This window comes from Zeugodacus cucurbitae, chromosome 6 (assembly GCF_028554725.1).
Source record: "Zeugodacus cucurbitae isolate PBARC_wt_2022May chromosome 6, idZeuCucr1.2, whole genome shotgun sequence".
In the NCBI taxonomy this organism is placed as follows: domain Eukaryota; kingdom Metazoa; phylum Arthropoda; class Insecta; order Diptera; family Tephritidae; genus Zeugodacus; species Zeugodacus cucurbitae.
The window spans coordinates 6,172,690-6,186,030 of NC_071671.1; the positions used below are offsets into that span (position 1 = coordinate 6,172,690).

Here is a 13,341-nt window from a genome sequence, read left to right on the forward strand (position 1 = left end):
TGTCTTTAAAGAGCTTTTAAAATCAAGCCTGCAATGCGTTATTTTTGGAGAAATATTTTTAACCTCAAATAATTTGGAAATGAGGCCTCAGAAAAACATTTACATTATTGGACGAAAGATCCGATCCGTTTGAGCTCATTTTTGTTATAATCAAATAACTTTATCGTAAGGGTATACTAAGCTATTTTAGTTACAAATCGAGATATCAACATATAAATATAAGATATATGTGTGCCAGTATATTATTTGGAGAATTCATAGATCATTTTCAAGTCAAGATGACAATAACTGAGATATGTCTGAGCATTCTGGTCGGAAATCATATCAGATCAGAGCTACTAATTAAAGCTAAAAACGGTTGACGAACACCGTTCTTCTAATAGTCGGTTCTAAGTAATCAGTAGAGACCCGAAATTTCATCTGTTGTATGTATGTATGTAATTGGCGTTGAATCGTTTAGTCGGTTATAGCCGAATTGATGAGAGCGCGCCACTCCTCTCTTTCCTTCGCTGTTCGGCGCCAGTTGGAGACTCCAAGTGTAACCAGGTCGCTCTCCACCTCGTCCCTCCAACGGAGTGGAGGCCTTCCCCTTCCTCGGCTTCCTCCGGCGGGTACTGCATTGAACACTTTCAGAGCTGGAGTGTTATCGTCCTGGAGTGATTGATGTTGACATCGTCCAAGCTTCTGTGTCATAAAGCAGCACGGGAATGATAAGCGACTTGTAGAGTTTGATTTTGGTTCGTCGAGAAAGGACTTTACTTTTCAATTGCCTACTCAGTCCAAAGTAGCATCTGTTGGCAAGAGTGATTCTACGCTGGATTTCGAGACTGACATTGTTCGTGTTTCATCAATTTAATCTGTTGTTGGGAATTAAAATCGGTTATATAGACACTAGGCACGGTTCTGATCCGATTTATGAGTTTTTATCAAAAATTCTGTACATAGATTGTTATAAAAAAATTTAAAATGGACGTGGCGTCGTCCACTTGCTTGTCCAATATCTCCATTATCTCAGACACTACTCGACCAATTTGAACCAAATATGGTACATTAAATTTCATATTCTGATGTTACGGATGGAAAATAGGCGAAATCGGTTAACAACCACGCCTACTTCCCACATCACACAATTTTGAACTTTATCTGAATTTTTCACTTTCTTCTTCTTCTTCTTAACTGGCGTAGAAACCGCTTACGCGGTTATAGCCGAGTCCACAACAGTGCGCCACGCATCTCTCCTTTTGGCGGTTTGGCGCCAATTGGTAATACCAAATGAAGACAGGTCCTTCTCCACCTGGTCCTTCCACCGGAGTGGAGGTCTCCCTCTTCCTCGGCTTCCACCAGCGGGTACTGCATCGAAAACTTTCAGAGCTGGGGCACTTTCATCCATTCGCACAACATGACCCAGCCAGCGTAGCCCCTGTCGTTTTATTCGCTGGACTCTGTCTATGTCGGCGACCAACACATACAGCTCATCATTCCATCTTCTGCGGTATTCGCCGTTGCCAATGTTTAAGGGACCGTAAATCTTCCGCAAAACCTTTCTCTCGAAAACTCCTAGTGCCGTCTCATCGGATGTTGACACCGTCCACGCTTCTGCACCATAAAGTAGGACGGGAATGATGAGGGACTTGTAGAGTTTAGTTTTTGTTCGTCGAGAGAGGACTTTACTTTTCAATTGCCTACTCAGTCCATAGTAGCACCTGTTGGCAAGAGTGATTCTGCGTTGGATTTCAAGGCTGACATTATTATCGGTGTTAATGTTGGTTCCTAGGTATACGAAATTATCTACAACTTCAAAGTTATGACTGTCAACAGTGACGTGGGAGCCAAGACGCGAATGCGCTGACTGTTTGTTTGATGACAGGAGATATTTCGTCTTGTCCTCGTTCACCACCAGACCCATTCGCTTCGCTTCCTTATCCAGGCGGGAAAAAGCAGAACTAACGGCGCGGGTGTTGTTTCCAATGATATCGATATCATCGGCGTACGCCAGTAGCTGTACACTCTTGTAGAAGATTGTACCTTCTCTATTTAGCTCTGCAGCTCTTATAATTTTCTCCAGCATCAAGTTAAAGAAGTCGCACGATAGCGAGTCACCTTGTCTGAAACCTCGTTTGGTATCGAACGGCTCGGAGAGGTCCTTCCCGATCCTGACGGAGCTTTTGGTGTTGCTCAACGTCAACTTACACAACCGTATTAATTTTGCGGGGATACCAAATTCAGACATCGCGGCATAAAGGCAGCTCCTTTTCGTGCTGTCGAAAGCAGCTTTAAAGTCGACAAATAGATGGTGTGTGTCGATCCTTTTTTCACGGGTCTTCTCCAAGATTTGGCGCATGGTGAATATCTGGTCTTTACAATATATAAATCAAAAAGCAATGAAGATGTCGGAACAAAATTTTACAATCTCAAAAACAAATACTGCATTTGAGGTGTGTCATCAGTCATTTAAACATTGTCGAAATCGGACTATCACTTTTCAAGGTCCCAGATACCGATCGTGAGGACCTCAGTGCCTATAGATAATTTTTACAGAAAAAATCATAAATCTCTCAGATATTTTAAAGACATTCTTTCTTTAACGGGTTACATGGGTTTTGTCGGGTATATTTTCAATTTTTTTTTTCTATGTAAAAATTCTTTATTTAATATAAACTTTTTTCTGTCGTATATGTAGATACATATTTAAGACCACAAACTCGTGCTTGAACGAAGGAAAGACAAAAAAATTGGAATTTTGGCAGACATTTTTCCAAAAAAATAAAAATTTCGGTCAAATTTGCTTGACATTTTGTATTTTTTTTTGTTTAATAGTGTAATTAAAAAAAATCCTTCGTCAAGCACGAGTAAATTGTATCTTGAATACCTGTGCAAAATTTCATCAAGATCGGTTGAGTAGTTTTCGAGAACATTTGAAACACGGTTCCGAGAAAAACGCCTTTAAAGATTTGAGTAACAATAATACCTGACTTGGAGCTCACACCTTCCAAAGGCTCTATCTCCGAAACTATTATTCGGATAATATTCTTGAGATGTTGTAGAAATTAATAAGCAAAAAAATAAAAAATCTATATTTTTAATCCACGAAACCTATGTAACCCCTTAAGGAAGCTTTCTGTTCCCTATATATGGCTAAAATCGGATCGCTCCTTCATACCCAATATTCGGATTTTCTAACTTCCGGTGAACTTTATATCCTTTATATCGGTTAATATTTGAGATATTTTAGCAAAATTGGGTGAAATCTTGGAAATAATGTAGATTGGTGGCGAAAATGAGAAATATCAGTCCAGAAATTAACCCAATCCCCATATACTATATACTGTAATGAGTTTTGTTGGTCAGTGTAAAGTTCAATATCGAATGCATTGATCAAATTGTGTGTTATCTTAATACAATTAAATAAATAATTAGCGAGAGTATAAGATATTCGTTTACACCCACCCTTAGGCCTTCCTTACTTTTTTTTTTTTGGAAAAAATTTTATATGAAAATTTGAAGAAAAATATCCCTATTTCTCTATTTTTTTTAGCTTGGTTGACTATTATTATTATATTCAAGATTAACACTGAATCTATCCCTTCACTTTTTTATATCATGCGATAAATATATATCCTGTATTAATATTAAAAGTATCATGCTATACTCAGGTCACAGTCGTCTACAAAAGTAAATTACTTTCCTTAAATACCTACTCAGAAGAGAAAATGGTTGTAATCGCAAAATTTAGTATTTAGGTCTGTAAGTGGCGGCGCTCACTCAATCACTTAGTTTTCTATAAATAAATAAAAGTATACTCTCAGCGCCAGACAGTGGTTCCACGGAATTTTACGAGTGTCTCTTTTCGAAAACGCTGAGCGAGCAGATTGTTGCAGATAACAAACAAAGCAAGAAATTGGAAAAAAGAGTGGACCCGCAAAAAACAACAAATGAACAAAACAAATTCAATTAAAGCGAGTGTGTGCGTCCCCAACCATGTGTGGGATTGTGGAAGGTCGGTTTGTTGTTGACGCAATTGACATAAACAAAACGAATGAGTGACATACTGAGGGAAATGGTTATACCTTTAGGTGAAGTGCATAGTATAATGGGAATTAAAAAATAATTCGAGAAAAAAGGAATGCAGATGAAAGAAAATATAAAAAGTATATATTTAATATTATTATATTTATTTTTTTCGAATTTTGTATTTATTTTGACAGTTTCAATATCACAATGTGCCACTATGTTTCCAGCCTTAGTTCAGTTGCCATGGCAACGCACTCATTTGCTTTACTCCGCTGTGTGTCTCCTGAATGCTTTCGTTTGTTTGCTTGGACTGTGCGTTACATTAAAGCGTTGCCGCGCACTTTTGTGACAGACAAATAAAATTTTTGTTAAAAACAAAAAAAAAAAAAATAAAATAAAAAAATCCCCCTTTGAGTGTGTCCACAAAAAAAAAGCGCAGTACAGTAGCACAGATGTACCCACAGTAGGGATCAGTGACAGCTTAAATTGTTGATGACTGCAAAAGCTTTTGATACCGTCTCGTTGAGCGTGCTTTTCCTGCTCATGCCATTTACTCATATTTGTTTTAACACTTAATCAAATAGTTGCACACATAACGGCACATATCTATGTACTTCGTCTGAAACCTATCATTATTGGCGCACTGAAACTCACTAGGGCTTGTTTACCCTTTGTTGGTAAATGCCATTTACGCCGTTGTGATTTCGCTGTAATCTCGCTAGCTCCCCCTTCACCTCGCCCTTCTCTCTCCAGCCATTTTTAATTTATTTTTTAATTATTTAACGACTTACAACGACTGACTGAAGTCTACGCTTACATGCTGAAAGCAATATTTGCTGTCGCCAGTCATTTTTAATTATAAGTAATTTCCCCTCAATCGTCAGCACATGTATGGTATATCCCCGTGCAGTACTGTGGCCTGCACTTATCTCATTAAGCGCGTCGAATTTTCGGGTTATCATATGTCAATTTAACGCAATGCAGTCATGCTGCGCTACAATGATGTATTACAAAGTGTTTAATTATTTTTAATGCAGCGCGTGAATTTAAATTATCTTTAATGCAAATTGCTTCATTAAATTGTGTTGTGATTCAGTAATGTTAAAGTTGAAGCGAATCCTTATACTCAACATACTTTTTATAATTGAAACGCAATATGTAATCAGTAACGGTTTTTTACACACGTTACATGTAAAGCACGACAAATTAAACATGTAAAGCTTTAGTTAATCTCTTAGTTCGTAAATTTCAATGTAATTAGCACGTTATCAGTAAATAATGTTGAGTCAACATTTCAAAATAAATTTTGAGTTCATGAAAGTATTGGGTAGTTACTAAGTAATATTGTGTTTTGAGTGCAATTTAAATACGATTTTTTATTTTGTAAATTATTTTATGAAATTCTATATTCCCCATTTTCATCCAATACCTTTTGTCATCTTTCGGGTAAGAAATTGATTTCATGCTCATAAAATGTTTGATAATGTTTGGCCAATGCAAGGTCAAGGTCAATGTTTGGCCTTGCAGACTAAAAACTGGGCCAAGTGGTTTTTGACGTTCATGCAAAAAATTTCGCAGAGACCAGAACAAGTATTAGGTCTACAACTTTGCTTCCGCCGTTTTCCAATAGATGTCTCTAGGGTCAAGCACTGGTCGATTAAATCGTTTTATATCGATATTGGACATTAGTGTCAACATTAACCCAACAAAATATTTGTAGAGATCTGTTTGCATCCCAAACTTATTCTGAACTGAAAATGTCACTTTTTGAGCCGAATTTTCGACATTTGCGGATAAATTTTGCGTTTTCTCTTTTAATTGCAAGAAAAGTGCGGCTGAGGCTCAGCGAATGCTTTCGGATACGTACGGTGAGGCAATTAATGCGTTTGAGCCGAGCACTAAAAGAAAATGGGCCACAGTACGAGGAAAGACACGATAATGTCATTCGCCAGCATGACAATGCTCGGCTTCACGTCGCAAAGGTGGTCAAAAAATATGGAATGGGAGATCTTACCCTACCCGTCGTATTCTCCAGACGTTACTCCATCTGACTACCACTTGTTCTGATCGATGGTACACGGTCTAGCTAACGAGCACTTCAGTTCTTATGAACAAGTCAAAAATTTGATTGATACTTGGATCGACTCGAAAGATGAGGAGTTCTTTCGTCACGGAATACGCATGCTGCCAGAAAGATGGTCAAAAGTAGTAGCTAGCGACGACCAATATTTTGAATAACATTTTTGTAACCGTTTTTATACAAAAAAAGCCTTAAATTTACAAAAACAAAAAACGGAAGCAAAGTTGTAGACGTATAATAATCCGCATATGTCAAGTCTGGAGAATATGCTGGCTGTGGTAGCACATCCCATTCAAACTGCAAAGGCTTGTCTAAGGACTCGCATTATCCTGTTGGAAAACTACACCTTTTCTATTGATCAGTTCTAGCTTCTTCCCTTTGAGTGCATAACTCTATTTGTCTAGCTGATCACAATATTCTTCAGAAGTAATCGTGGTATTGTCGGGTAAAACCTCAAAATAAAGGAGCCCTTTGACATCCCACCAAGCAGACATCATAACCATTTTGGGTGACTATTGGCTTTCGAAGTGGTTTGAGTTGGTTCATCCATGTTAGACCATGATCTCTTTAGCTTTACATTCTAGTGAACAATTCACTTCGCTTGATAAGCAGTTAAAATAGTTCATGTGGCGAAACAAATTTCGTTCTGTAAAATCATGTCAGGATTCCATATGTCAAGCTTCGAAATTAATCCAAGACATTTCATGTGTTTGTAAAAGGTCATGTTAAACAAAATTATTATCTTTAGACTTTATTTTATCCATTTTCTCCTTGTTTGGACTGCACTTTTACTCTTTTCATAGTAAAATAGTCAAATAAGCCGAAAATACTTTTTTCGAACTTCTATCTTCGATCGTATTGATATCATCGGAATCAACAACCGCGCCGTTTGTTCTGCTTTTTCCCGCATGGATAAGGAAATGAAGGGAAATGTTCTGGAGGTGAATAAGGACAAGACGAAATATCTCTAGTAATCTAGCAAACAGTCGGCGCATTCGCGTCTTGGCTCCCACGTCATTGTTGTCAGTCATAACTCTGAAGTCGTAGATAATTTCGTATACCTGGGAACCAGTATCAACAACACCAACAATATCAGCGCAGAATCACTCTTGCCAACAGGTGGTCTGAGTAGGCAATTGAAAAGTAAAGTCCTCTTTCCTCGAATCAAACTCTACAAGTCGCTTATCGTTCCCCTCCTGCTTTATGATGCAGATGTTTGGACGATGTCAACATCAGATAAGACGACACTAGGAGTTTTCGAGAGAAAGGTTTTGCGGCAGATTTATGGTCCTCAGAACATTGACAATGGCGAATACCTCAGATGATGGAACGATGAGCTGTACGAGTTATACGACGACATTGACATAGTTCAGCGAATAAAAAAACAGCGGCTACGCTGGCTAGGTCATGTTGTCCGTATGGACGAAAACACTCCAGCTCTGAAAGTGTTCGATGCAGTACCCGACGGAGGAAGCCGGGGAAGGGGAAGGCCTCCACTCCGTTGAAGGGACCAGGTGGAGAGCGACCTGGTTACACTTGGAATCTCCAACTGGCGCCGAACTGCGAAGGAAAGAGAGGAGTGGCGCGCTGTCATCGATTCGGCTATAACCGGCTAAACGGTCCAACGCCACATACATCTTCGATATGGCACCAAACAAAAACTATTCCAAAAAATTTAACACACTTTTTACAAAAAAGCCTTACTATATCAGATGTTCAAATATATAACGGTAAAGCGGTTAAGTGTGAAGTTGGCTCCGAAAAAATTCAATAAGATCAGCTGTTGTCATCAAACTAAATTACTTAGTGAACGATCCAATACATTTTTTATCAATTTATTTTAAAACAAAAAATACGAATAATTCTGTTTACAATTTTATTTAACAATATTTTTTTCTTCTTTTTACAGGTAAGCTCCATTAAATAGAACTCTTGAACTCTGTGGTGGGTATAAGTGACATAAATGCATACTTTTGAATTTTTTTTACATAAATCCTTAAATACGACTAAGATCTAGATCTAGTAACCCATTAGTGTACTAAACTAGTCAAGAAAACCTCGGTGCAAACATTAATTAATTTAAAGAAAAGTTTAATTTTCAATATTTATTGCCAAAAATTATTGTTTACTTATAGTATTTTTCACCGAAAAAAAATTATACGAAATTGCATTATTTTTCTTGCTTAAAATCTAAATTTTTCTGCTAAAATAACACTATCTAACACTTTATAAATAATATACTAAACGACTCCAAAACACATCACAACACCTGGTGGCTGTTTACGCTTAGCGAAGATTACAACCAATTGCTAGCAAAATTATCGCATGCTATAAAAAAGTAATAAAATATTGTATGCTACAAAATATAGCAAACAACATTAGCTATGTAAATGTTGTAAAAACACTCCAGCGCTCTCGAGCAAATCTTCTCAGCAATCAAAGAAATTTAGTATACGAAGTGAGCGCGAAACTAGCTAAACTAGCGCTAAAGGCTAACTGCCACCCAACGTGTATGCACTGCAAGAAAGAGCAATAAAAGACAACAATAAATTTGTGAGCGAATGAGTGAGCGCTCAGTAAAAATTTTCGAAGAGATTTGCTTGCTTTGGCTAAGCAGCCAAAATATACAATGAAGGCGCCTTTTTTTAAGCGCTTTCGATCCCCAAATAGCCGGTTTAGCGCCACAACACAAGTAAGCATTTGTCAGCCGTTGAGTTAGTTAGCTGTGTGCCGTGAACGTGTGGAGTGTTACTAAACGTTGGCTGTGGGACTAATAGTCAAAAGCGCAACGCGGTCTGTGCTCAAGTGAAACAGCAGAAGAGCACGCGTGGCAAAGTGTCTTCAAGATAGTTTTTGTGTATTAAATTTAAAGTGTTTTGTGGTAAATATATAAACACAAAAAATTAAATATCGAATAATTTAAAAAATGTAGTGATCTTGAAATACATAAGCCGACAGCAAGTTCATTAAATATGCAAAAGTGTAGCGCTGTGAGCACGTCAAGTACGTCAAGTGAGCGAGTGACTGCCGCTTAATTAATGCAAATTTCATTTTGTTAGCGCCAAATTGGAAACTCAATTGAGTTTTATTGGCGCATAGCGTTAAAAGCAATAAATAAATACGAGTAAATAAATATGCTGATTAAATTGTGAAAATATGTGCGAACGCCTGCTAAATGGGGGCGCTGAGTGTTGTAAAGTGTAGTGTTGTGAAAAGGTGTGTCGGAAAAATTAAGCCGAAATGTTACTAAAATATATTATACATGCGAGACAGGTGCTGAGTGATTCATAATCCAACAGGTTTAAATTGCCATGTTTCGCATGTGTGACTTTTCTGAATTCTCAGAAGCAGTTTTCTCAGCCGTAAAATTTCATGTGATACAAGACACACAACAGCGATGAGCAACAGATTGCCACAAAGAGGTTGAATTGCATTCAAACATTCGCTTTTGAAATTTTTGAAAATAAGAAAAATAAACAAATATGCTTTTGTGTGCTAAAATTTAGCAAATTTCTTTGTAGTGTGTGTATGACGTCAATCGCCAACTCACACGATCACTTTGCGTCGCTCACTGACTGACTGACTGCATGGAGTCAAAGTAGTGTGCATACGTCACGTCACTGGATTTATTGTTGCTTACCTCCATAAATACCTGGTCTTTTGTTTGTTATGCTTTACTCGATTTCGGTTTGCTCTTTTTCTTATATTTTTGCTTACTCAAATTTACTCTCGCCGCACTTGCTTGTAGTGCAAGCGGCTTAAACCGGTCTTGTAACGTGTAGTTAAGGTTTTTGCTTCGATTACATCACGTTAAGCTGGTTGACTGAAGCTATGTAGTAATTGCTTTGAAAAAATAAAAATATTTAAATATTATTGAAATATTCCGCTGACAAATTTTTAAACGCCAGCAGAAGTAACTTGCTGTTCTCTTAAGTAGTACTTAGCAACATAAATGAAGTTCCTTGTCGTTCATTGCCCTTCTTTTTAACTTACCTTTCCATGCCACATTTTCTTACTACTTTTTTTGGAAAACTACGTGCTTGGTATTTTGGCAATTAAAGCTAACAATTAGAGTCATTTGAACAGTAATTTGATACAGTCATTACTTCGTATTCGTTAAGCTTATTGTATGAAATTCAGTTCATTGAACTTGTGGAACACATCTTAATTGCAAATGATTTTGGTAATTGATTTACAAGTATTTCGAATACTTTTACTTCATACTTTTGAGTATTCGAATCCTTAATTTTTGAGATTATTTGTTGAACATTTCGAATATATAATATATAAACTTCGGCCTATCCGTATAAATTCAAAAAGCGATAAGTAATTAATCAAAATTTTTATATTTTTAGTCAAGTAAGCCATAATTTATACTTCATTAGCTTTCCATATTTAGGGCTAATACTCACTATTAGTCATACATATGTAAATACTTGATAGCCAAACCCACTTTGTCACTAACTAAATAGTAGATAAATAAATATAAAGATACGCTTCATTGCTGTCAACAATTGGAGCGCAAAAAACCAATAATGTTGACATAGAAACTACTTGCACAATGCTATAGATACTCTCAATAACAAGTAATAATGAATAAAAACAAGCAGACAATAGAATCGAAAATTGAATTTAAAGTAACGAAAATGTGTCTACAGTATCTGCTTGAAGCCGGCGTTGATCGTATGGCTACATATGAAATCGTTAAAGAGAGACTGAGCATACTTGAAGACATATGTACGTATGAACTTAAGAGAGAGAAAGCCGATGTCCGGTAACTGAGTATTTAATTTGCATACATTGTATATCAATGAAGCAAAGTTGCCTATATTTGGTTTCCATGGGTGCCTACTGAATTTAAATTGCAAATTAAAGGAATTTTTGTATCTATTCAATCATTTATATAACTATTTTTCATGGAAATTTCATAACTCAATGATAAATATTATTTTTGAACGGTTTTAAATGTTATTAGCGTTTGATTGTAATTTTTTAGAGAATATTCAAACTGCTCCCACTTGTATTTTTATTTAAATTTTGTGAAAAATGTTTTAAATAACGCAATATATGTTAGAAGCTATAAAATATAATTTTGAAAACTGTTCCCACATTCAATAAAACTGTTCCTATATCCATTAAAACTGTTCCCACCTCATATATACAGTGGAATTTCCATAACTTGAACTTCTATAACTCGAACTTTTGAACTGGTAATAGCGTTTAGAAACCAAATTTCATACAAATTTCCTTTCATAACTCAAACTTCGCTAACTCGAAGTTCTCCATAACTCGAACTCCTGAATTGGCAATAGTAGTCAAATTTCATACAAACTTCCTTCCATAAATCAAACTTTTCGACAAGGGCATAATAAAAAATTTTAAATTTTACTATCTATGCAGAATTTTAAAATAGTCCCTATATATCGTATGGAGGCGAACAAAAAATATGATATTATGAACTTATGAATTTCATAAATCATGTAACAAAAGAGAGAGCCAAACAATAACAAAGTGCAACCAACAAAATTAAAGAATACACGTTTTAACATTTTTATGCGAAGTAAATAAATAAGACTAGGTATAAACCTACATTTTACACCTTTTTGAAAATTTTTATGTTTTAATTAAAATTCTATAACTCGAAGTCTCTCTAACTCGAAGTTTTTTGTAGCTTATGGTGATTCGAGTTAGAGAAGTTCCACATTATTTCTATTTTGTTAAAATGTTCTAAAACATTAAAAACATAACTTTGAAAACTGTTCCCACACACATTTAAACTGTTCCCAATTCGTGTATATTAAAATTTTGACAAAAATAAAAAAACACCAAAGGCATATTTTTACAACTGTTCCCAGTTTGTGAAAACTGTTCCCACTGCCATATTTCTTTAAGCACATCCAATATTTTGAATAAAATTAACCAAAATAAGTTTTCCATTTGTTCACTAGTTGTATGTTTTGCTATTGAACTGTCGTACAATTCAAATATTTTATTTATTAATAATTTCGAAAACCAGCTGTTTAAATACAGTGGTACTCCAATATAACGAATGATATAATGTTGGGACCGTTCGTTAAACTGAAATATTCGTTATATCGGAAACGAAAACTAAATTAATATTGGTACATATATGTTTAAAAATAACTATTTATTCATGAATTCATAAGCATTGGTTGAAATGAATACATACATATACAATGGAAAATTCATACAATAAAATTAATAAAAGTTGAATTTTATAACAAAAATATGAGCATTATTCAACGGAAAAGAAATTTGTTATGCTCATTTCCTTTTGTGGGCGAGAAATTTTGAGATCCTGTGCCTTTTGATGTAGGCTTTTCAATAAAAATATTTTTTCCTGTTCTACGTTGTTTTCTTCAGACCATTTGATACACTTCTCAAAGCAGTCGATGGCATCAGTATGCTTTATTGGCGGCACAGCTACAACTGCAACGGTATCCTCCTCTTACGAAATTTCTATAGCTAGTTAATTTTCAGCACTCGAGTTCTCTTCTACAAGTACATTGTCTACCTTGTTCCATGCTTCCAAATCATCTGTGTTGAAGTTTGTGTAAAATTTTATTTGAATATTAATTTAAATTATTTCTACAAATGCATAAGTTAAACCGTACCTGGGGAAACATTGTATGGATAAGAGAAAGTGTGCTCTCCATAACAAATCTGCTAGAGGTATATTGTCCTCATCATCTTCATCGTCAGGTGTGGTTTTATTAATTTAAATTGTTTTTTCAACACATCTGAAGAACAACCCCTGAAACTTTTTCCCAAGCTGCTGCAATAAGTTAAACTGCATTGAAAAGGGTGAGGTATTAACGCTGTGTTTATATTTTCATTTTGCACTACACTGCTTAGTAAAGAATTTCGGTAAAATAATTTGTTGAGGCCTGCATTGTTTTTTGTTGTAATACAACCAAAACCAAATACAAACGTCATACATTCGTAATATCGAGTTCATTCAATTTCCAGCTCTCGTTATATAGAGTCATCAATGTATTGAAAAACAGCGTTCGTTATATTGAACATTCGTTATATCGGCGTTCGTTATACTGGAGCATCACTGTATCTAAATTGTTGTTGTATTAAAAGCGTTTGTAAAACTATTTGGCGACATTGAACTGACTACACCAGCATTGTCTACACTACAATTCGAATGTATTGCCACCAACGCGTTGTTTAAAAAAATTCTAAAATGTTTATTTTGCTTTTGTTGATTTTTTTTTGCTTTT

The 13,341-nt window shown here is 35.7% G+C and overlaps 1 protein-coding gene across 10 annotated transcripts in view; it reads left to right on the forward strand.

Annotated features, from left to right (window-relative positions):
• Nucleotides 1-13,341, forward strand: part of LOC105210365 (probable phospholipid-transporting ATPase IA) — a 111,105-nt gene that overhangs the window by 40,344 nt on the left and 57,420 nt on the right. For 3 of the 10 annotated variants that reach the window (XM_054234846.1, XM_054234847.1, XM_054234845.1), the window contains exon 1: nucleotides 8,682-8,972. The exons of the other annotated variants lie outside the window; for them this stretch is intronic. The gene's annotated coding sequence lies outside the window, so the exon portion shown is untranslated. Of the gene's footprint in view, nucleotides 1-8,681; nucleotides 8,973-13,341 lie in introns of those variants that run through there. 10 annotated transcript variants of the gene reach the window in all.